This window comes from Chiloscyllium punctatum, chromosome 33 (assembly GCF_047496795.1).
Source record: "Chiloscyllium punctatum isolate Juve2018m chromosome 33, sChiPun1.3, whole genome shotgun sequence".
NCBI classification, from domain to species: domain Eukaryota; kingdom Metazoa; phylum Chordata; class Chondrichthyes; order Orectolobiformes; family Hemiscylliidae; genus Chiloscyllium; species Chiloscyllium punctatum.
The window spans coordinates 33,514,326-33,539,516 of record NC_092771.1 but is presented as its reverse complement, the minus strand read 5'-3'; the positions used below and the strand labels follow the sequence as shown (position 1 = coordinate 33,539,516).

Here is a 25,191-nt window from a genome sequence, read left to right as displayed (position 1 = left end):
CAGGAGTTATTCAATGCTCCAGATCTCCCTGCCCTTTGTCTCTCTGGCTGACCAACCATCTTCAATGAGGTGATGGATGAGACACACAGCAGTTGGGAAGTCTATTGAGTCAGAAACTTCCTGAGTACCTACAGGAGACAGAGAAATAGACAGAATGGAAAATTATACTGATGCAGTGAGGGTTATACGTGGAGAATGGAAATGAGCCCCACAGATATCTGGAAAATCCCACTCCATTCCTGGATTATGCTGTTGCATTTCTCTGGAGTGAAGAATTCTGTTGGCTCAGGATCTGGAGTAACTGCAAGAGCGAGAGGCGCTGACAGAGGCAGCAATTCAATCCACACAGTGAGGGATACCGCATGGAGAGAGACTGAATGACATTACCAGAGTCCTGGAAGACCTCAGGATCACACAGTCATGTTGGCAGAATGTGTTTAGCTTCATGATGCCCTGGTATCAGTGCTCAGGGATGAGCAACCACTGAGCAGGCGAAGTGATGGCCGAGTGGTATTACTGCCTGAGCATGTATCCAACACCTCAGCTAATGTTCAGGGGAAGTGGGTTTGAATCCCACCATCAATAATTTTAAAAATAGTAATTAACAATCCATAAATAAATATGAACCCATTGTTGATGTACAAAAAAAATCAAACACTTGTCCTTTAGATAAGGACATCTGCTCATCCTCACGTGGTCTGCACGATGTACCCACATCAAAGTGTTTGCCTCTCAATTACCCTCTGAAATGGCCGAGCAAGCTACTCAGCTCGAAGGCAGCTAGGGCTGGGCAAGAAAGGCTGGTTAGCTAGAGACACGCACATCCCATACCTGATTTTAAAAATAATCCACTAGGATGGTCCCACTGGAACTGTGCTGGGACCAGTGTCCTGGTCAATCATGTCGGTAGGTTTATGGACAAGGCTTTCAACTGACAGACAGGATGCAGGGGCAGGAATAAGGTGGAAGGAGCTTTCCAAATCCAAAGGGAAAAGGTGAAGTATGGGAGCAGCATGGGAATGTGGCTGAAGACAAGCAGAAAGGAATAGGATGGGACAGAGTTGAACTAAAACTGTACATCAGGGAACCGGTTTATAACAGGAAATTGTGGAAAAGAGTAAATTATGGATAATGTCTCTTCAATAAGGTAGGTTGATTTGTGACACAGAGATAAAAGAGATTTAGACACCAGACAGACATGGTTACAGGGCGAACAAAAGGTGGACAGGAATATTCAATGGATCACAACCTTGCGGAAACTCAGGCAAAGTGGGCAACGCTAACAATAATGGGTAACAAAGGCATGACAGAGAAAGCATCTGGCCTCAGATCATGAAGTAGAGTCATTCTGAATGTAAATTCTGGCTACTACTTGCCAAGGACACAAGCAGCGGAACAGTTTTAGTCACCAAACAACATGTCATTGCTCATCACTGCATTACACAGGAGCTCATTGAATTTTTTTCAACAAACACATTGGGATAATATTGGGAAATTTCAATACTCACATAATCTGGGACAGTCACACTGACAGCAGTGATATTGGAAGAGGAATTCAGATAATTTTTTTTCCGTGTTTCTTAGAATAACAAATTGTGCAACTGGTTAGGGACATAACTATTGCAGAGCAACCGTTGTGTGATGGAACTTAGTGAATGAGTAATGTCACCGGGAGAGATCCTCTCGGAGATTGTGATAAAGTGCAGTTTACAGAAATAAAATGTTTTAAAGTGAATCACAGTAAGGACAAGCTTCAACCAGAAACAAAAAATAGTCAGTTGCATGAGGCTGAGAGGAGAACTGACCAAGATAAAGAGGTGAAACAGACTGAAACATGTGTCTGCAAATGAACAGTGGAAAACATTTGAAGGAACAGTGTAAATCACTCAGCAAAAGGACATTCCATTGAAACAGACAAAACCTCAGCAAGAAATTCCCAACGGCCCCTCACTCAGGACAAAATAGATCATATTAGATTATGAGGCTTAGAAGATCACCACAAAGTATTAAAATTCTGAAATGAGAGAGTGTGTTTTAGGAGTGTTAAAGGGATTACAAAGGATCTGCTAGCAGGAGTTGGGCAGTGGCATGGGGAATCATTGTCAGGGTTCAATGTCACAAAAGGAACAGGGAGAGGTGAAGGTGCCGGAAGTGGTAAGAGTGTTACTAAGTGTGGGTCAGGGTCTGAACGATGTTACAAAACCAGGACGGATTGCTGCAGCTGGAGGGGTTTGCAGAGGTAGGGAGGGACAAATGTATTTTTATTTATTCATTCATGGGATATGCGTGTCACTGCCAATTACCCAGAGGGCAACTTAGAGTCAGCCATATTGCACTGGGTCTGGAGTCACATGTTAGCCAGACCAGGTTAGAATATTTGATGTTCTTCCCTAAAGAAGGTAAGAGAACCCAGATGAGTTCTTCCTACTGATCAACAATGTTTTTATAGTAGCCTGACCAATCTCTTGTACAGATTCAACATGACATCCCAACTCCTACCCTTAATGCTCTGCCCAATGAAAGTAACCATCCCAAATGCCTGCTTCACCAGCCTGTCCACCTGTGACACCACTTTCAAAGAACTGTGTACCTGGGTCACTGGGTCTCTGACTGACAACACTACCCAGGGCCCGAACATTAACTGTACAAGTCCCGCTCTGGTTTGTTTTACCACAATGGAACACTTCACATTTATCTAATTAAACTCCATCTGCTATTCTTCAGCCCACTATCCCAGCAGTACTGTTCATCCTGTTGTATCACAGATAACCTTCTTCACTGTCTACATCACCAGCAATTTCAGTGTTAAAAACAAACCTTACTTACCAGGAAACCAATACTCCCATCCAAACCATTTACCCAAATGACAAACAACAGGGGACCGCTGCACCGCTGGTCACAAGCCTCCAGTTTGAAAAACAACATGTCTCCCATCACTCTCTGTCTCCAACCATCAAGCCCAATTTTCTGTCCAGTTGACTCGCTCCTCCTGAACGCCATATCCTTTTACACTGATCTAAGATTATTACCCAGTTTAAGATACGACATGTAGAACAAAGAACAGAACAGAACAAGACCCTTCGGACATGATGACATGCCAATCCTTTACCGACCATAAGATTAAAAGAAAAGTGGCAGATAAAGTTTAATTCAGATAAATGCAAGGTGCTGATTTTTGGGAAAGCAAATCTTATCAGGACTGAGACACTTAATGGTAAGGTCCTAGGAAGTGTTGCTGACAATGAGGCCTTGGAGTGCAGGTTCATAGCTCCTTGAAAGTGGAGTCGCAGGTCGATAGGATAGTGAAGAAGGCGTTTCGTATGCTTTTATTTATTGGTCAGCGTATAGAGTCCAGGACTTGTGAGGTCATGTTGCGACTGTACAGTACATTGGTTCAGCCACTGTTGGAATATTGCGTGCAATTTTGGTCTCCTTACCATCAGAAAGATGTTGGGAAACTTGAAAAGGTTCAAAAACAATTACAAGGATGTTGCCAGGGTTAGAGGATTTGAGCTACAGGGAGAGGCTGAACAGGCTGGGACTGTTTTCCTTGCAGTGTCCGAGGCTGAGGCGTGACCTTATAGAGGTTTACAAAATTATGAGGGGCATGGATAGACAAAGTCTTTTCCCTGGGGTGGGGGAGTCCAGAACTAGAGGGCATAGGTTTAGGGTGAGAGGGAAAAGATATGAAAGAGACCTAAGGGGTAACTTGTTCACATAGAGGGTGGTACATGTATGGAATGAGCTGCCAGAGGATATGGTGGAGGCTGGTACAATTGTAAAATTTAAGAGGCATTTGGATGGGTATATAGGAAGGGTTTGGAGGGATATGGACCGTGTGCTGGCAGGTGGGACTAGACTGGGTTGGGATATCTGATCGGCATGGACGGGTTGGACTGAAGGATCTGTTTCCATGCTGTACATCTCTACGACTCTAACTTCCATACCTTTCATTGTATTATCGTCAATGTGCCTATCCAGAAGTATATTAAATGTCCCTAATGCATCTACTTTTACTGCCACCGCTGGCAGTGCATTCCACTCAGCCACCACTCTGTATGCAACGAACCTACCTCTGAAATCTCTCCTTAACCATCTGCAAATCACCTGAAAATTATACCCCCTTGTAATAGCTATTTATATGAGGGTAAAATATATCTCTCACTATTCACTCTATCTATGACGGTCAACACCTTGTAAACCTCTGCCAAGTCACCTCTCACCCTTCTTCACTCCAATGAGAAAAGCCTTAGCTCCCTCAACCTTTCTTCATAAGACATGCCCTCCAGTAGAGGCAGCATCCTGGTAAATCTCCCCTTTACCCACTCTAAAGCTTCCACATCCTTCCTGTAATGAAGGGACCAGAACTGAACACAATATTCCAAGTGGGGTCTCACCAGGGCTGTATAGAGCTGCAGCATACCCTCACAGCTTTAAAACTCAATCCCCAAACTAATGAAATCCAACACATATATTCCTTCTTAACAAGCCTATCAGCTTGGGTGGCAATTTTGAAGGATCTAGGGACTTGGAACCCAAGATCGCTCTGTTCCTCCACACTGTCAAAGATCCTGTCTTTAACCCTGCATTCTGCATTCAAATTCAATCTTTCAAAATGAATGACTTCACACTTTTCCAGATTGAACTCCATCTGCCACTTCTCAGCTCAGCTCTGCATCCTGTCATTGTCCAGTTGCAACCGACAACAGCCCTCTAAACTATCAGCCACTCCATCAACCTTCGTGTCATTGGCAAACTCACTAACCCACTCTTCCACTCACACTTCCAACTTATTCACAAAATCACAATGAGCAGAGGTCCTGTAACCACTCCCTGCAGGTAACCACTCGTCTCTGAACTCCAGGATGAATTGTTTCTATCTATCATCGCCGTCTGTCTTGTGTGGGTCAGTAATCCCGTATCCCGTATCCAGAAGGACAGGTTTCCCTGTATCCCATGTCTCCGTAATTTCTGAATGAGCCATAAAGGTATTTCATCACATTCTCAAAAGATTCAATAAGACATGTAAGGCATGACCTGCCCCTTACACAACCATGCTGACTACCGCTAAGCAAACTATGGTTTCCCAAGGAATAATAAATCCTGTCTCTCAGAGTCCTCTCCAATAATCTGCACACCACAGACATAAGATTGACAGGTGTGCAATTCCCAGGATTATCCCTATCCCCTTTCCTGAACAAGGGACTAATATTTTCCTGCCTCCAATCATCTGGTAAGACTCCAGTGGATAGTGAGGGCACAAAGGTCATCACCAGGTGCGCAGCAATCCATTCCCTCCCTTCATGTACTAACTTTGGACGCATCTCGTCTGGTTTAGCGATGTATCTATCCTTATCTTTTACGAAATTCTCAGCATATCATCCTTCTTAACGTCCACCTGTTCACGTACATCAGCCTGTTTCACGCTGTCCTCACAAACGACAAGACCCTTCTCAGCAGTGAATACTGAGACATAGTATTCATTAAGAACCTCTCATTAAGGAGCTTCTTTCTCTCAGAATCTCCTCTCACAACTTCCCTATCACTGGGCTCACGGGGCTGTAATTTCCTGGCTTTTCCCTACAGCCCTTAAGTGATGGAACAGCATTAGCAACCCTCCAGTCTTCCGACACCTCACTGTGTCAGTTGATAATATAAGTATCTCTGTTAGGGATACTGCAATCTCTTCCCGAGCTTCCCACAAAATTCGAGCACAGACCTAATGAGCTCCTGAGGATTGATCTACCTTTATTTGTTTTAAGATTCCAACACTTTCTCTTCTCTGGTGAGGATTCTTTCCAAGACATCGCTATTTATTTGCCCAAGTTCCCGAGCTTCCATGTTTTTCGCCACAGTAAATACTGACAAGACTATTTTGTCTAATATCTCACCCATCCCCTCTGGTTCCACACATTGGTGACCTTATTGATCTTTAAGGGGCCCTATTCTCTACCAAGTTACTCTTTAGCCCTTATTGAAACTTGTGTAAAGGTTTCTGATAATTCAAATACACCATATCCCCGATACCACTACACCTCTCCTGCACCCTTACAATTCTGCCATTTATATTCACACCAACAAATTAAATCCAACAGGCTCAAAAACAAATTTCCTTTTATCAAATGTGCTTCTAAGTGGCCAGTTATTGTATATTGACATATCCTTTCTAACAATTTCAGTATGCTGGGGCAGATGCTGGGAAGTTAGAAAACTTAAGAGTGCAGCACAGAAACAGGCCATTCGGCCCACCACGTCCATGCTGTCTAAGATACTATTCTAACTCATACCATCTGCCTGCACATGGTCGATATCCCTCTATTCTCTACCTGTTCATATTTCTGTCTAAATCCCACTTGAAACCTTTGCTCACATTTCTGCTTCTATGACCTCCCTCAGTAACATTCACTCTACATAAAAAAACTTGCCTCACACATCTCGTTTAAACTTCCTCTTTCTCACCTTAAACCTATGCGCTCTAGTATTTGAAACTTACACACTGGAAAAGAGATTCTGATTATCTACATTATCTAACCTTGTTCCAAATGTTATATTACTGTACCTGGTCACCTGCCAGCCTCTTATACTCTCAGTAAACAATCCAACTTTGTTTAATTTCCTCTTACACCGAACACACTCTTTAAAAAACCCTAACACAGGCAACATGCTGATAAACCCCTTTTGTCCCCTCTCCAAAGCCTCTACATCCTTCCTATTGTGCGGAGATGAGACCTACACCCAGCACTCCAAATGTGGCCAAACAACCATTTGATACAATTCCAACATCAGATGCAAACCACTTCACCCAACATTGTGACCGATGAAGGTCAGTGCTCCATTTGCTTTCTTTCCCATCTGAAACACTTCTGTTGCCATTTTCTGGGAGTTACTGACTTGCACCAAGATCCTTCTGTATATCAATACCCCTCAGTATGATAACTTTCTTCTTGAATTTGACACTATCTCACACTTGTCCAGATTAAACTCAATTTGCCATTTCTGTCTATCTCTCCAACTGTTCTGTCACCTCCTGCAGATTTGAGTTAATCAGGGAAACAAGGGTTTTGTAGAAAAGGCAGGAAAGTAGAGTTGAACAGCCATGATCTGATTGAAGGACAGAGCATACTCAACGGGCCAAATGGTCTCATTCCCCTCCTAAATCTCATGGTCTGAGCACAAACTCAAAATGTCCTGCATAATATTATGTGTCTCTGCTCACAAAACTCCTTTATAAAGGGATTCTTGGATATTTATTAGTACACAGCATTTGATCTACAAATATGATATGATGTTATAGAAAACTCTCACATAGAATCCAGGATTCTATCTGTTACAGCACTGATACCTATTGCTGTATGAGTCGGCATGGAGACCACTGTCACACGCAGTTACTGTCCTGCCCTTGCTACAAGTACATTCAGTGTCCTGACTGTAACCATATTGACATTACCATCACTGGGTGGTGCCTACAAAAGAATTCATGCTAACGGTTGCAGCTGCTTGCTTATTCTCAGCTCCACTTTTGATATTCAGATCTACATGACTGTCTCATTAATGCATTAACCTCATCCTTCCTTCACAACTTGTTGGCTTTTTGCCTAGTCTGCCTATTGGGACTAGATTGGGTTGGAATATCTCCTCAGCATGGATGGGTTGGACCAAAGGGTCGGTTTCCATGCTGTACATCTCTCTGACTCTATCCCAACAACCCTTCAGTATTCACTTCCCAGCGATGGTCATTCTGCAGCTAAATCTCCAGAATGACAGTTCCATCCTATCTGATCACTGTCATTCCTTCTCCCTTATGGTGAATACAGGGAGTCATTCCTCGGTAGTAGGGGGTTGAACAGATGGGTAGAGGTTACAGAAATAGGGAGGCTTACAGGGACTCGAGGATGTTAGAGTTAAACAGAGTTACATCTGACCAAGAATGTCAGTGGGACAAAGGAGTTTGGGGATTGGAGGAACTTTCAGAGATAGAGGGAGCTGGATTAGATTCCGGAGATAAGGATAGGGATGGAGAAAGGAAGAGGTGGGCAGACGAAGAGGCACAAACAGGGAGTTGTTTCATCTAGGAGATTATTGTGCATAATAACAGAGATATGGAAGGTTGTCGTGACTGAAGACGTTTACAGATATAAGAAGGCTTCTAGGTTCTGGAGGCTACATAGATAGGAAGGCAATGGAGATTGCCAGGTTGCTGGCTTGGAGTCAGTTCCACGGATAGGGAGGGTTGCACAAACTGAAGGAGGTTCCTGTGGTCGCGAGGGGTATGGTGTCGGGAATGAGGATGAAATTTAACAAGATAAAGATCAAAGAATTGGAGAAGGAGGCGTGGTGTTGACTGGAGGAGATTCCAAACCGAGGAAGGATTATCGGGACTAGAGGATATTACTGAGATCACGAATACAGCATGGGTCAGGATTGATGCCTGCGATCCCCTCTGCTATCGCATTGCGGACCAGTGAAACAGAGGTGAAAGCAGGACCCTCACAAGATGGGTAGAATGAAGCCTAGAATGTTGCTTGCCCAGCTCTGTATCGATGTCCGCTCTTCCCGGTCTGAATATAGAAGTCTACTACCTCCACCCTGTGCTGTTTACTGTGAGTGACCTTACCGGCTGTATGATTTACTGAAGGCTCCAGATCTCCCTCTCTCTCTCTGGCTGATTAACTTGCTTCAATGAGGTGATGGTTGAGACAGAAGTTAGGAACATCCTGATTACCTGCAGGAGACAGAATGGGAAATTAGATTGATGCAATGAGGATAAAACATGCAGAGTGGCACTGAATTCAGCAGAGATCTTAAAAATCCCAGCCTCCATCCCTTGCCCGTGCTGCTGCGTCTCTCTGGAGTGGACAATTCTGTTGACTCAGGATCTCAGACCATCTGGAAGAGGGAGAAATGCTGTTAGGGCAGAACATAGACCGACACAGCGAGGGATACCACATGGAGAGATACTGAGTGATATAACATTATTAGACACTGTATTAACAGGGAATTGTTTGGATTTGTAACAAAGGCACTGGGATAATTGTGAGGGGATTCAACCTTCCTATCACATCACAGAAGAGGCTGACTCTCTCCCACTCTCGGTGGGGGGTGGGAGTCTGGAGTTGGCTGTACAAACCGATGTGGCCTTCCACAGACTCTGTTACACTTGTGGCAGAAGGTGGACATGAGAAGGGGGTGGGTGGGGCATTGATGTGACAGCACGCTCCTTGTGTTTTTTTCTCCTGGATTCCCATTTTCCCCACACCAAGACTCGAAGTGCTTCCCAATGCTCATTGCCCACTTCGGAAGATCTTGGTCCAGGACTTACCAGATTTGAATAAGAGATGAAAAAAAAAGATCAATTCTGAAGAAGCCAATGTTTAGAAATGTGGACACATTTGTTAAAGAGATCGCTCGGGAGTCTCCCAGCAGGAGGAGTGCAGTAGGAAGAGGAAACATTGTCAGCGTTTAATCAGATGATTGAACAGGGAGAATTGAAGGTGTTGTAGTTGGTGAGGGTGTTAGAGAGGGGCAAAGGCCTGAACAGTGTTACAAAGCCAGTACGAATTGCTGCAACTAGAGCTGTTTGCAGAGGTAGGGATGGACATCTGTATTTTCATTGATTCAGTCATGGCCGGAGGATGTCACCGGTTGGACCAATATACATTACCCCACTGCTAATTGCTCAGAGTTAGCCATATTGCTGTGGGACTGGAGTCACATGTGAGCCAGACCAGGTAAGAATGCTAGATGTCCCTCCCTAAAGGACATACGTGAACAAGTTGATTTTTTCCAGATAATCACCAATACAGTGGCCTCACTGATGTCCTGTACAGATACACGATGACATCCCAACTCCTACTCTCAATGTACTGCCCAATGAAGGGAAACCATCCCAAATGCTTGCTTCACCAGCCTGTCTACCCTTTACACTATGCTTAAAAAACTGCACCTGAGTCCCTGGGACACTGAAATGATTGACAACATTACCCAGGGCCCGAACATTAATTGTACAAGTCCAGCCTGGTCTGCTTTACCACAATACAACACTGTGCATTTCTCCACCTGTTATTCCTAACCTCACTGGCCTAGCAGTACTGTTGATTCCATTGTACTCTTCGATAACCCTCTTCACTGTCCACTTTCCCACCAATTTCAGTCTCACTCACAAACTTGCTAACCATGGCTCCTGTATTTTCATCCAAACCATTTATTTAAATGATGCACAACAGTGACCCAGCACCGAACCCCACGGCACACCATTGGTCACAGGCCTGCAGTTTGAGCGGCAATCCTCTATGAACATGCTCTGTCTCCTACCGTCAATCCTGTTTTGTATCTAGTTAGTAAGCGCTTCCTGGTTATGTGTGATCTAAACTTACTATCCAGTCTGCCATGCAGATCCTTGTCAAAGGCCTTGCTAAAGTTCATGTGGACATCGTGTACTGCTCTGCTTTGACCTCTCACTTGTCAACTCCACACTCACATTTGAGGCAAGATTTCCCGTGTACAAAGCCATGCTGACAATCGTTAATCTGTCCTTACCTTTCCAAAAGCATGATGATCGTTTCCCTCAGAATCTCCTCCAACAACTTACCACCCCTGCATCAGTCTCACTGGTCTGTAGTGGCTGTTGATGATGCAAATATCTCTGGGAGGGGCCCTGCAAATTTCTCCCTCGCTTCTCACAAGGCGCTGGGATACATCTGATCATGTCCCAAGGTTTTATCTAACCTTTATCATTTTAAGACATCCAGCACCTCCTGTTCTCCAATGTGAACTCTTTTCAAGACATCCCTATGTATTTTCCTAACTTCCCGAGCTTCCATGTCTTTTTCCGTCGTAAATCCGAACATAAAAATTTGTTCAGTATCTCACCCATCAGCAGTGATTCCACACAGACAGCCTCATTGACTTTTCAGGGGCCCTATTCTCTCCCGAGCTAATGTTTAGCCTTGGTTGAAACTTGTCAAAATGCTTCTGAAATTTCAAATATCTCTCTACCGCAATTAGCCTCTCCCACTCTTATCTATTCTGCCATATAAGGTCACATCAAAATATAGAATCCAACAGATTTAAAAATATTCCTCTTTTATAAAATCATGCGTCTCCCATTGTTTCTAAGCATCCAGTTATCATTTATTGTCATATTCTTTATAGCACATTCCAGCATGCTCCCGACTTACTGTCAGGCTAACACCATTTGGTTTCAGACTGACTGCACAAAGGGTTTTGGGAATCCTTGTGGATCAATCTGAAAAAGGTAGCTTAAAGGTTCAGTAGGTCATAGTTCAGTAGGTCATAAATGTTGCCATTTATTACAAAGGGAATGGAGTCTCAAAATAGGGAGGTCTTGCTAAAACGATGCAAGGTACAAGTCAGACCACACCTAGATTATAACGAACAGTATGCGTTCCCTAAGGAAAGACATTCTTGTATTAGAGGCAGGCCAGGGAAGGTTCACTCGGCTGATCCTGGAGATGGCGGGATTTTCCAATGAGAAGAGGTGGAGTAGATTGCCCTTGAACCGATTGGGGTTTTGAATAATGGGAGAGAAATTGAATGAAACATCCAGGATTCGGAGGGGCTTTGACAGGTTAGATGTCATTAAGTTAGAAAATTGAACAGTACAGCAGAGTAATAGGCCCTTCGGCCCACCGTGGCTGTGCTGACCATGATGCGATTCTAAACTAATCCGATCTGCCTGCACATGGCGATATCCCTCTATTCTCTGTCTGTTCATGTTTCTGTCTAAATGTCCTTCAAGTGTTTGCTCTTATTGCCACCTCTCCCACCTCCTGAGCAGCTTCTACCCTCTCGGTAAAGACAACTGGCCTCATTCATCTCACTTAAAACTTCTCACTCTCACCTTAAACCGATGCGCCCTAGTATTTGATATTTCTACATTGGAAGGAGGATTCCAACTATCCACACTATCCATGCCTCTCCTAATGCTATATACCTGTACCAGATCACCCCTCAGTCTCTGATACTCCAACCTCCTTACAGTAAACACATTCTAATCCAGGCAATATTCTGCCAACCCTCTGTTGCACCCTCCCCAAAACCTTCCTGTGGTGGGGCGATGAGAACGACACGCAACCTTCCAAACATGGTCGAATGAAGTTTCATTCAGTCACAACATGACATGCAAACATCTGTACTCAAAACTGTGCCCAATAAAGGTAAGCATACCATACTCCCCCTCTACCACCACATCATGTTGTGTTGTTATTTTTAGGGAGCTATGGATTTGCTTCCAATGTCTCTCTGTTCATCAATGTTTCCAACTCGTCAATTCGTGCACTTGTCTCTTCCATTTGACTTCATAAATGCGTCACTTCACACCTGTCCCAATGAAATTCAATTTGCCACATCTCTGCCCAGCGTTCCAGCTGATCTACATACTACTGCAACCTTGAACACTCTTCCTCACTATCCACAATTCCCCTAACTATCCCCAATCATTACATGCCTTTCCAAATGTCGTCTGCAAAAGTACCACTCAAACTGCTGACCTTTTCATCTGAATCACAGATATAAATTACACACCCGACATCACAGCACTGATCCTTGTGAAACAGCATTGGCCACAGACGTCCAATCAGAAATTGATCACTCCACATGCCTCTGTCTACTATCACCAAGAAAATATTGCATCTAACTTAACAACAAGCATGGATTGTGATTTGATCTTCCAGATCCCCCTTGCTATTTGGAAGCTGTCCATTCAAAATGACTATATTTTGATTCCCAGATTAAATTGGCTGTCTCACTAATGCACTGACTGCGTCCTTTCTTCACAACAAAACGGGACCTTGTTTGGTTTTTTGCTGATCCTGCCTAAATCCCTACAACCCCTCAATAATCACATCACTGTCATGATCATTCTGCAGCCACCCCTCCACAATAACAGTTTGATCATATCTGTTCGTTTCAGTTAATGCTGTCATTCCATCTGCCTTGTTGCATATGCATGGCATGTGTCACCGAGTGAGGGCCTTTGAGGGATGGATAGAGGTCATAGAGTGGGAGAGATGTTTGGGGACGTGACAATGTTGCAGGGTTAAGCAGAGCTACAGTTGCTCCAGAATGTTCGCAGGAGAAAACATTTTAGTGTTTGGAGGAAGTTAGAGAGATAAAAGTGTCTTTGATGAGATTCCAGAGATAGGGATGTGTACAGGATTGTGGATCGTTACATGGACTATGTTGATCAGGGCGTAGAAACATTCACATATTCCAGGATGTCGTACATTTAACAACAGTTGTGGGATCTGGAGAATATCACAGTGATAGGGAGGATGGTATGGACTGGAGAATATTACAGGGAAAGGGTGGGTAGTATGGACTGGAGAATGTTGCAAGCACATGAAAGATGATATAGACTGGAGAATGCTGCAGCAATAGAGAGGAGTATATGGACTGGAGGATGTTGCACGGACAGGGATGATGTTGTAGACTGGATACAGTTAGAAGGAGAGATGAATTTATGCACTGGAACGTACATCAGATAGAGTACATCATGCTGCAAGATACGACAGGGATAGGGAAGCTTGTAGAGATTAGAGGAGAGAGAGTGATAGAGAGTCTTGTGAGAGACCAGATTCAATTATGAGCATAGGATGTGGTACAGTGAACAGAGCCTTTTGGAGATATAAATGAGGATACAATGGCCACAAAGCAGTCACACACCTATACATAGGTATATAGGAGCTGAAGGAATTGAAGAGATTACACAGGCTAGCAGTGTTGTATGCAGTGGAGGAGATTAACCTGATAGGGAAGCTTTTAGAGACTCAACAATGTTAGGAAATAATGGGGGTTGCAATGGTGAGAGCAGGTTTCAACAATTTGGATGATACAGACCTGATGGTACAGTAAAGGGAATTGTATTGGCTTCCGTTTCATAAGCAATCCATAAGCACTTAAAACAGCCTGTTTGACATATGCATTATCTCTCAACCATTCATCAGACAGCGCTGCAAATATTTCACTGGCTCTGCTCCCAGCTTAGACTAAACTAGCATTACCCAGAAGACCTCGGGCCACTCTACCTGTCTATGCATTTTTTCAAATGAAATACAGAGTTCCTTGACAGTAGAGTCACAAGTAGTTAGGATAGCGAAGGAGGTGTTTGGTATGCATTCCTTTATTGGTCAGAGTATTGAGTACAGGAGTTGGGAGGTCATGTTGCGGCTGTACAAGACAGTGGTTAGGCCACTTTTGGAATGCTGCATGCAACTCTGTTCTACTTCAGATCGGAAGGATTTTGTGAAACTTGAAAGGATCCAGAAAAGATTTACAACAACGTTGCCAGGGATGAGCTATAGGGAGACTTTGATCAGGTGATGGTTGTTTTTCTTGTAGAGTCAGAGGCTGATCTCAGAGGTTTATAAAATCAAGAGGGGCTTGAATAGGGTAAATAGACAAAGTCTTTCTCCTGGGGTGTGCGAGTCCAGAATTATAGGGAGAGATTTAGGATGAGAGTAGAAAAATATAAAAGAAAAAAGGGACAACTTTTTCACGCAGAGGATAGTACATATATGGAATGAGCTGCCAGAGGAAGTGGTGGAGGCTAGTAAAACTGCAACAGTTAAAAGGCATCTGGATGGCTATATGAATAGGAAGGGTTTAGAGGGAGATGGGCCGGGTGCTAGCAGGTGGGACTACATTGGGTTGGGATATCTGATGCAGGATGGGACCATGAATGGGTTGTGGAACCTGGAGGATGTTATGATTTGAACCACAGGTAATGTTTGATTGCATCTTTCAGCCAACCTTACAGATGGTACAATTGCTACATTTAAGAAGGATTCGGATGGATATATGAATAGAAAGGGTTTGGAGGGAGATAAGCCAGGTACTGGCAGGTGGGACTAGATTGGGTTGGAATATCCTGTCGGCATGGCTGGGTTGGAATGAAGGGTCTGTTTCCATGCTGTACATCTCTATGACTGAATGGTCCAATCAAAAATTACCTGTGGTTCAAATCATAATATCCTGCAGGTTCCACAAGCCATTCCCTGTCCCAGGTTCAATGAATCCCGGAACCTCTAACCTTCTAGAAGTCCCACGTCCCTTCCGACATTTGTACCATCCTCCAGGTTCTGCAGCCCTTCATACCTCGCAACATGGCCCAGACTCTCCAACTCCTCCTTCCTCTGCAATGTTCCCCAGAAGGGCAATGGAGGATGGTGGGGGTTACAGAGATATGGAGGGACATCAGGACGGGAGGATTTTGCAGACATAAGGAATATATGGACTTGAGGAGGTTTCACAGTTCATGAGTGTTGGAGGGACTGGAGGAACTTACAAAGATAGGGATAGTTTTAGATTGGAGGATTCTGCAGAAAACCTTTACGTGGTTAAAGGCAGGATTCTTAGCAGCGTGCAGGAACAAAGGGATCCTGTGTCCCTCAGGTTACCACCCAAGTTGACAGGCTGTTAAGAAGGCGGATGGTGTGCTGGCTTTCATTAGCAGGGGGATTGAATTTAAGAGATGTGAGATTTTGCTGCAGCTCTACAGAACCCCAGTTAGACCACACTTCGAATATTGTGAACAGTTCTGTTCGCTTCATTATAGGAAGGACATGGAAGCAATAAAGACAGTGCAGAGGAGATTTAGCAGGATGCTGCCTGGACTAGCAGGCATGCCCATAGAAGGTAGGTTGTGGAAGCTAGGGCTTTTCTGATCACAGCGAAGGAGGAAGAATGGTGACTTGGTAGAGGTTTACAAGGGAATGAGAGGCCTAGATAGAGTGGATAACCAGAGACTACTTCCCATGGCGAAATGGCTATCACAAGGGGACATAAGTTTAAAGGTAATTGGCGGAAGGTTTAGCTTAGATATCAGAGGGATATGGGCCAGGTGCTGGCAGGTAGGACGAGATTGGGTTGGGATATCCTGTCAGCATGGAAGGGACTGGTATGTTATTTACACAGAGTGTGATTAGATTAGATGACTTTACAGTGTGGAAACAGGCCCTTCGGCCCAACAAGTCCACACCGCACCCACCGAAGCGCAACCCACCCATACCCCTACATCTACCCCTTACCTAACACTACGGGCAATTTAGCATGGCCAATTCACCTGACCTGCACATCTTTGGAGTGTGGGAGGAAACCGGAGCACCCGGAGGAAACCCACGCAGACACAGGGAGAATGTGCAAACTCCACACAGAGAGTTGCCTGAGGCGGGAATTGAACCCGGATCTCTGGCGCTGTGAGGCAGCAGTGCTAACCACTGTGCCACCGTGTGGTGGGTGCGTGGAATGGACTGCCAGCCATGGTAGTAGATTCAGACACACTACAGACATCTAATCAACTCTTGGATAGGCACATCAATGATAGTAAAATGTAAGGTATGTAGGTTCGTTTCATCTTCAGATTAGGATAAAAGGTCAGCACAATATTGAGGGTGGAAGGGCTTGTTCTGGAATATGCTATTCCATGTTCTAAATAGCAAGGGTTATGATGGCAGCAAGAGGTTTCGGGAAGCGGGAGAGGATGCGATCTGAATGAAGTGACACAAATAGGAGGCGTTGCTAAAGTTGTATGAGGTAACAGAGACAGCAATGGTCTGATCTGGAGCAGATGACCAGACTGCGAGAATTGTGGGGACTGAAGGTGCTTTCACAGGGAGCGAGGAGCATAGAGCCACAGGAGGTTACAGAAATGTGGAGAGCTGTCGGGCCTACAGGAGTTCATGGAGATGGGGAGATTGGGAGGAATGGAGCAGTTTACAGGGATAAGGATATTGGAAGGATGGGGTGTTTTACACAGACTGGATAGTTTCAGGTAAATGGAGCTGAGTACAGAGATAAAGTGGGTTGTACAGATTGGAAAAACAAATAGACGTATGGAGGGTAGTCGTGACTGAAGATGTTTATAGATACAGGAAAGCTTAGGTTCTGCAGGTTATTTAGATAAAGGGGGTGTGGAATCAGACAGATTCTCCAAGCGATAAAGACAGTAATTTTGGTTGGAGACAGTTTCACAGATTAGGGAGCATTAGTAACCTCCTCGAGTTTGGTCAAAGTGGGAAGGGTTGTAGGGGAGGGTGATGTTTACACATGGAAGAGCTGGAGAAGATTGTGGAAATGAGTAGATGGATGGAGACACTGGAGGAGCTTACATTGACAGGGTGGGTGCTGGCAATGAAAAGATATCACATAGATAGTGGGTCTTGTAGGAACTGTATTGAAAGAGTCACAGGCATTGGAATGTCTTCTGCAGATTGGGAGTATTACAGGGACTGATAGGATTGTAGGGTCTCCACAGATTGATCATGTCTTTAAGAATAGAAGAGTTTATGCAGATATGGAAATCTTCAACCCAATGCATGCAGTCTTCATTTCAAGACCAGAGCCTTATTATCCCTCATCAGCCAAGGATCCCTAACCCTGCCAGCTTTTCCCTTTATCCCAAATGGGGCATACTGGTCCTGGATTCTTGAAATCACACTTTGAAAAGCCTCCCATTTGCCAGTTGTTCCTTTTCCTTCAAACAGACTCACCCAATCGATTAGAATCATAATGTGGAGGTGTCGGTGTCGGACTGGGGGTGGACAAAGTTAAACATCACCCGACACTCGGTTCCAGTCCAACCGGTTTATTTGAAAGCACTAGTTGTCATAGCACTGCTTCTTCATTAGGTGGTTGTGGAGCACAATCCTAAGGTACAGAATTTATAGCAACAGGATGGCAGTGTCATGGAATAGAATATCCAACAAATTTAGTTTAAGCCTTTCATCTGTTACAGTGATCACCAGCGCTTCCAAAGCAACTTGGATTATAACTGGGCATTGTGCAATTTTCAATTCATAGCATTGACGCTGGCCAGATCCTGCAGAATGGCCCCAAACCTGGCTCTGTTCCCATTTTCCTTTTCAATCTGTGGACCTGCTGATCTTTTTTCCATAACTATGTTAAAACAAAGACAGTTGTGGGCACTGGACCCAAAGTGCTCTCTGAATGACACTTCAGTCACTTGCCCGACCTCGTTTCCTGTCGGGAGGTCCAGTGTTGCACCTGCCTGAGTAGTGTCGGGCCCTCTGCATATTGATTTAGGAACCTTCCTTGGACACATTTGAAAAATTGCCCTCCGTTCAGGTCTTCTTATACTCTAGGTGACCCAGTCAATACAGGGAATATTAAAATCTCCAGCCTGCACTCCTCTATTATTCCTATAGTTATCTACAATCTCTCTACACAGCTGCTCCTCTGGTATCTGTTGGGTCTACAACAGTCTACAATACAGTCCCAAGAAAGTGACCCCCCCCTTCTTCTTTCTAACTTCTAACCATGTGGAATTTTAGATGAATATATGTTTTATAAATTGGAATTAACAATCCATAAATAAATATTGATAAAAATCCAAACACTTGACCTTCAGAGAAAGACAACAGTTCACTCTCATGTGGTCTGCACGACATACCCACAGCAAAGTGTTTGCCTCTCACTTACCCTGTGAAATGGGTGAGCCAGCTGCTTAGCTCAAGGGCAGCGAGGGATGGGCAATAAAGGCTAGTCAGACAGAGACACCCACATCCCATACCTGATTGTTTTAAAAATCCATTCAGATTGGCCCCAGCACAGTTCCAGTGGAACAATGTCCTGGCCAATCACGTTGGTAGATTTATGGACAGGGCTTTAAACTGACAGAGAGGATGCAGGGACAGGCTTCAGGTGAAAGGAGCTTTCCAAATCTAAAGAGAAAATGTGAAGCATCAGAGCAGCGTGGGAATGTGACCGAAGACAACAGAAAGGAACAGGATGGGACAAAGTTTAACTAAAACTGTAGATCAGTAAATCCATTTGCGACAGGAAATTGAGGGAACGAGTAAATTTTTTATTCATGGACAAAGTCTCTGCAACAAGGTAGATGGATTTGTGACACAGAGATAAAAGGGATTTAGACACCAGAGAGATGTGGTTACAGGGTGAACAAAAGGTGGAACAGAAATATTCAATGGGTCACAACCTTGTGCAAATTCAGGCAAAATGGACGACGCTAACAATAATGGGTAAGAAAGGCATTACAGAGAAAGCATTTGGAATCAGATCATGAAGTAGAGTCAGTCAGTCTGAATGTAATTTCTGGCTACTACTTGCCAAGGACACAAGCAGCAGAACAGTTTTAGACGACCGAACAGTATTTCATGGCTCGTCACTGCAACAAAGAGGAATTTATTTGAATTTTTCATACAGGTATGGTGAACATTTAGTGAAACGTCAATATTTGCAAAGTCTGGGACAATCACACTGACAACAGTGATATTGGAAGAGGAGTTCAGAGAATTCTTTTCAGTGTTTCTTAGAATAACACATTGTGCAACTGGCGAGGGATGTTAATGTCTCAGAGAGACTGTTGCGTGATAAAACTAAGTGAATGAGTAATGTCACCTGGAGAGATCCTCTGGGAAATTGTGAAAAAGTGCAGTTTAAAGAAATATAAAGTTTTAAAGTGAAACACAGAAAGGACAAGCTACAGTTAGAAACAAAAATAGCCAATTACATGAGTTGGAGAGGAGAACTGACCAAGGTAAACAGGCTAAACAGACTGAAATATGTGTCTTTAAATGAACAGTGGAAAACATTTGAAGGAACAGTGTAAAATACTCATCAAAAAGTACATTCCAATGAAACAGACAAAGAAATCCCCACCAGTCCCTCACTCAGGACAAAATGGATCATATTAGATTATGAGGCTGAGAAGATCACCACAAAGTACTTAAAATCCTGAAGTGAGAGAGAGTTTTAGGAATAAATTTTAAAGGGATTGCAATGGGTCTGCTAGCAGGAGGACAGTGGGAAGGGGAATAGTTGTCAGGGTTTATTGACACGAATCGAACAGGGAGAGGTGAAGGTGCTGGAGGTGGTGAGAGTGTTACAGAGAGTGGTCAGGGCCTGAACGGTGTTACAAAGCCAGTACGAATTGCTGCATCTGGAGGGGTTTGCAGAGGTAGGGAGGGATATATGTATTTTTATTTATTCATTCATGGGATGTGGGTGTCACTGCCTGGACCAGCATTCTTTGACCCCATGCGAATTACCCAGAGGTTGTTGGGGCCCTGGTGGATATATCTCATACTTTGCTGGACACAGGTGAAGTGCTGAATGACTGGAGGATCGCTAATGTGGTTCCTTTGTTCAAGAAGGGCAGCAGAGATAGGCCAGGTAATTACAGAGCAGATAGTCTGACAGCAGGGGGAGGGACATTATTGGGAACAATTGTGAGGATGAATCAACACTTGCAAAGGTAAGGATCAACTCGGTTTAGTCATCACGGATTTGGCAGAGGAAGATACTTCTGAGGAATTCAGTTCAGTTTTTTTGAAATGATGCTTAAGTATATTGATGAAGGCAGTGCAGATGATGTGGTTTACATGGACTTGACTAAGTCCTTAAACAAGAGCCAACATGGAAGGCTGGTCCAAAAGGACTGGGTTCCAAGGCAAGTTGGCAAATTGGATGCAAAATTGGTGGATAGAATATTTTCACCAGCGGGTGTACCAAGGGAACTGTGCAGGAACCATTGAACATTAATAACTCGGATGTGAAAGCAGAAGGTATCATTAGTCGGTTTCTGAGGGTGTTGTTCACAGTGAGGAGGATGGTCTCTGTCTGCAGTCCGATGTCGGTCGGATGATAATCTAAGCAGAGTTTAGTTCTGATCGAAGTGAGGTAATACTCTGTGGGAGGTACGATAAGCGAAGAACAGACATAATAAACGGTAGGTCCTTTTGGAGTACTGAGGAATACTGGGACCATGGTGGACAAGTCCATAGATCCCTGAAGGTGTCAGCACAGGTTGACAGTGTGGGAAAGGCACCTCAACTGGGAGCGGGACAGAGACCCACATCCTGGTGGGGTGAATTGCTAGAGCTGCTTGAGAGGATATAACCTAGTCTGGCAGGGTATTGGACCTTAAATAAACGTAAGGCCAGAAAGAGGATTGAGGCTGGGACACGAGTTAAAGACAGCAATTTCAGCAGACAAGGCAGGCAAGAACATAGCAGGGAATGGGGGAAAACTGATGATTAAACTGCATTTATTTCAATGCAAGGGGCCAGACAGCAAAGGAAGATGAACTCAGGGCATGTATTGGAACATGGGACTGGGATATTATAGTTATTACAGAAACACAGCTGAGGGAGGGGCAGGACTGGCAGTGCATTGTTTCAAGGTAGAGATGCTACAGGAAGAGGAGGCAAGAGAGGACGTGTGGTGGTGGGCTTTGATTGCATGAATCATCACAGCAGTACTTAGAGAGGATATTCCAGTGGGATCGCCCAGTGAAGCTATGTTAGTGGAACTGAGAAATAAGAATGGGTCATCACTTTGATACGATCGGACAGCTGACCCCGAATAACCTGTGGCAGACTGAGAAACAAATATGTCGGGACATCTTAAATATCAATCATAATAATAGGGCTGTTATGGTAGCGTTTATGAACTTTCCAAACCTAGACTGGGACTGCCAGTGTTCAGTGTTTGCAAGGGAGGAATTTGGTAATTGTGTTCCAGAAAACTCCCAATCAATATGTAAATAGCCTGAAAAGAGAAAGGGGCAAAACCTGACCTCCACTTGGGAATTAAGGTCGGGAAAGGGATGAGATGTGAGTGGGAAAGCATTTTGCCAAAGTGACCACAGTTCTAGTAGTTTGAAAACAGCTTTGGAAAAGGACAGGCCTGGTCCACAAGTGCAAGTTATAAAATGATGCCTGACCAATCTTGATTGTCTTAGCCAGGAACTTTCAAAATGTGATTGGAGAAGGGAATTATTTACAGGGAAAGGGAAGTTTGGCAAGTGAGAATATTTTAAAAGTGAGATAAACTGATCAATCAGCACCAGCATTTTCGTGTTTGTGTGCAGGTCAACACTGACAGCATTCAGAAACACTGGCTGTCTATTGAGGGTCTGGTCATGGAAAAGGGGGCACATGTCAGGTATAGCCAGCTGGATCAAGGGAATCCCTGAGGATATACAGGGGCTGTAGGAATACACTTTGAGTAGAAAACAGGAATGGAGAAAGGCTAAATGAAATAGCCTCAGCAGAGAAGGAAAGGGGAATCCAAAAGTGATTGTATCAGTATATTAAGAGTGCACAAGTAACTCAGGACAAAATAGTGGCCATTAAAGATCAATGAGGCCATCGATGTGTGGAACTGCAGGATATTTGCTAAGATCCTAAACATTTTTTTCACTCCAGAACTTACTGTGGAGAAAGACTGGGGAACTCAGGGAACAAGAGTAATATATTAGACCACAATTGGAGTTCTCTGCAATTCTAGTCTCTCTGCTACAGGAAGGATGTTGTGAAACTTGAAAGTGCTCAGAAAAGATTAACAAGATATTGCCCGGATTGTTGCTGAATAAGCTGGGGTTACTGTCACTGGAGAATCGGAGACTGAGGGGTGACCTTACAGAGGTTTATATGAACATGAGGGGCATGGATAGGGTAAGCATTCAAGGCCTTTTCCCAGAAGTTGGGGAGTCCAAAACTAGAGGGCATAAGTTTAAGGTTAGAGGTGAATGGTTTACAGAGGGACTAAAGGGACAGCTTCTTCACACACATGGTGATGTGTGTATGGAATGAGCTGAGAGAGAAAGTAATGGAGACTGATACAACTACAACATTTAAACGGTATCTGGATGGGCATCTGAATAGTAAGGGTGTAGACGTCTTTGGGCCAAATACTGGAAAAGGGAATGGATTTATTTAGATCTTCTGGTCAGCCTGGACGAGTTGGGGACCAAAGGGTCTGTTTCTATGCTGTATATCTCTATGACTTGAAAAGAGTGCATGTTATAAAAGAGGTGGTGCTGGAGGTTTTAAAACACAAAGCTATGGCAAGTCCCAGAACCTGATTAAGTGCATCACAGGACACTGTGGGATGCTAGGGAAGAAATTGTGGACCCCTAGCAAAGGTATGTGTACTACTGACAGCCATGTGTGATGGGCTGGCAGGCTGGAGGGTGGCATCATGGACAGTGAAGGAGGTTTTCTGAGATTACAAAGGGATCTTGATGAAGGGAGTGAATGGGCTGAAAAACTAGATATGGAATTCAATCTGAATAAATACAAGGTAATGCATTTTGTAAAACAAATAAGGGTAGAGCTTATACAATTAATGTTCGGGCCTCAGTGTTTTAGAGCAGAGGGACCTCCGGGTTCAGGTACATAATTCTTGAAGTTTGCATCACAGGATGGATAAGACAGTGCTTTGCATGCCTGACTATTGCTCAGTCCACTGAGTGGAGGAGTTGGGATGTCATGTTGAGATTGTACAGACATTTGTGAGGCCTGTTCTGCAATACTCTGTCCAGTTCTGGTCGCCCAGTTAACAGGGAGGATATTATTAAGCTGCAGGGCATTCAGAAGAGATTTACCAGGATATTGCTGGGTATGGAAGGCTTGAGATCTGAAAAATGGCTGGATAGGCTGAGTCTTTTCTCACTGGAGCCTGGAGATTGAGACATGATGCTATAAAGGTTTATGAAAAAAAAGTGATTTACAGATCAATTTAATGGTAGTTGCCTTTTCCTCAGGATGAGGGATTCTCAAGAGGAGGGGCCACATTTTTAAGGTTAGAGGAGAGAGGGGTTCAAAAAAAAGATATGGGTTAATTTGCTGCACAGGGGGTGGTTTGAGTGTGGAATGAACTTCCTGAGAAAGGGGTTGATGTGGGTACAATTACAACATTTAAAAGATATTTGGATTAAGAGGTGAATAGGGAAGGGTTGGAGTGATGTGGGCCAACAACAGGCAGCTGGGAAGACTTTAGTTTCAGATTATGGTGGGTATCAACTGAAGGGTCAGTTACCATGTTGTACAGCTCTATGACAAGAATATGGTTTTATTCCATTATTGAAGAAAGGATCAGGGCTGGGTACACTGATGTGCATCATCTCCATAAACGATTTGGTTGAAAATATAGGAGTGATTGTGCGAAAGTTTGTTGATGATCAAATGAATGGTGTCGTGGGCAGTAAATACGGTTATCAAAGGGGATCTTGACCAACTGGGCCAGTGGACCAAGGAATGAAAGATGGAGTTTAATTCAGGTGTTGGAGTTTGTTAAGACAAACCATGGAGGACTAACACAGTTAATGGAAGGGCTCTGGCCAGGGTTGTTGAACAGAGACAGAGAGAGAGAGAGAGACAGAGAGAGAGAGAGAGAGAGAGAGAGAGAGAGAGAGAGAGAGAGATTTGCCGACATTGGCCAGCACTTTGTTACATACGTTGGAGATATTTGTAACATTGTCCTAAATATTTCCCTTGGGCAGAGGAGGCCACGGGGTGACCCTAAGAATGGTGAATATCCAAGGGTAGGTGAGTCCAAAACTAGAGGGTATAAACAGGAGGTGAGAGAGCACGGATTTAAAATAGGGAGCTGAGGGGGAACATTATCCACAGAGGATGGTGCATAGATGGAACAGACTGCCTCAGGCACATGGGAGAAACAAGAACAATTATAGCATGGTAACATGGCAGCAATCAGGAGTTGGACCACAGGTTCTGTTTCCGTGCTGTATCACTCTGTATCCAGTTAAAGAGGATGAGTGTACCAAAATAAGGCATGTTGTAGAAACTGAAGCAAGTTACAGCGATGGGGATGGTCGTCTGGAATGCAGTACATTTCAAATATGTGAAGGGACTATCGGGAAGGGAGGAGGTTACAGGGACAGGGACTATTGTAGGAGTTAAAAAGACTGAAGACACTGGTGCACAAGCCATGCCATAGATACAGTGTTGCAGAGTAGTGAGTCTTAGTACAGTGTTGGAGGGAGAACACAGAACAGAAAGATCCCAGGCAGCATTCACAACCTCTCGTCGGAGGCCTACTCTCCCCTCTGTTGTACTGATGCTCACTAAAGACAGCACAGGACTAGATTGATAACTATGAACTCCCGATGCTGTCTCACTGCAACATAAGTTAAAGTAGACGTGGTGATTGAGCATGGGGTGTGTCTGTACTGTGCTCCCCATCCAGCACTGTATCTATGTCATGTCTTGTTAGCGATGTTTGGAGCCCTCTCATTGCTCTCTGCTCAGTGCACTATGAGTAATCTTACCTCACTGCAGGATTTATTGAAGGCTCCAGATCTCCCTTCCCTTTGTCTCTCTGGCTGTCCAACCATCTTCAATGAGGTGATGGATGAGACACACAGCAGTTGGGAAGTTGATTGAGGCA

At 44.1% G+C, this 25,191-nt stretch overlaps 1 long non-coding RNA gene across 1 annotated transcript; it reads right to left on the bottom strand.

Annotated features, from left to right (window-relative positions):
• LOC140458599 (uncharacterized) lies at positions 1–25,191 on the bottom strand. Its single transcript, XR_011953598.1, has 3 exons — positions 25,073–25,191; positions 8,615–8,722; positions 1–128 (listed from the first exon to the last, which is right to left on the bottom strand). It is a non-coding gene; the product is annotated as an uncharacterized lncRNA (long non-coding RNA).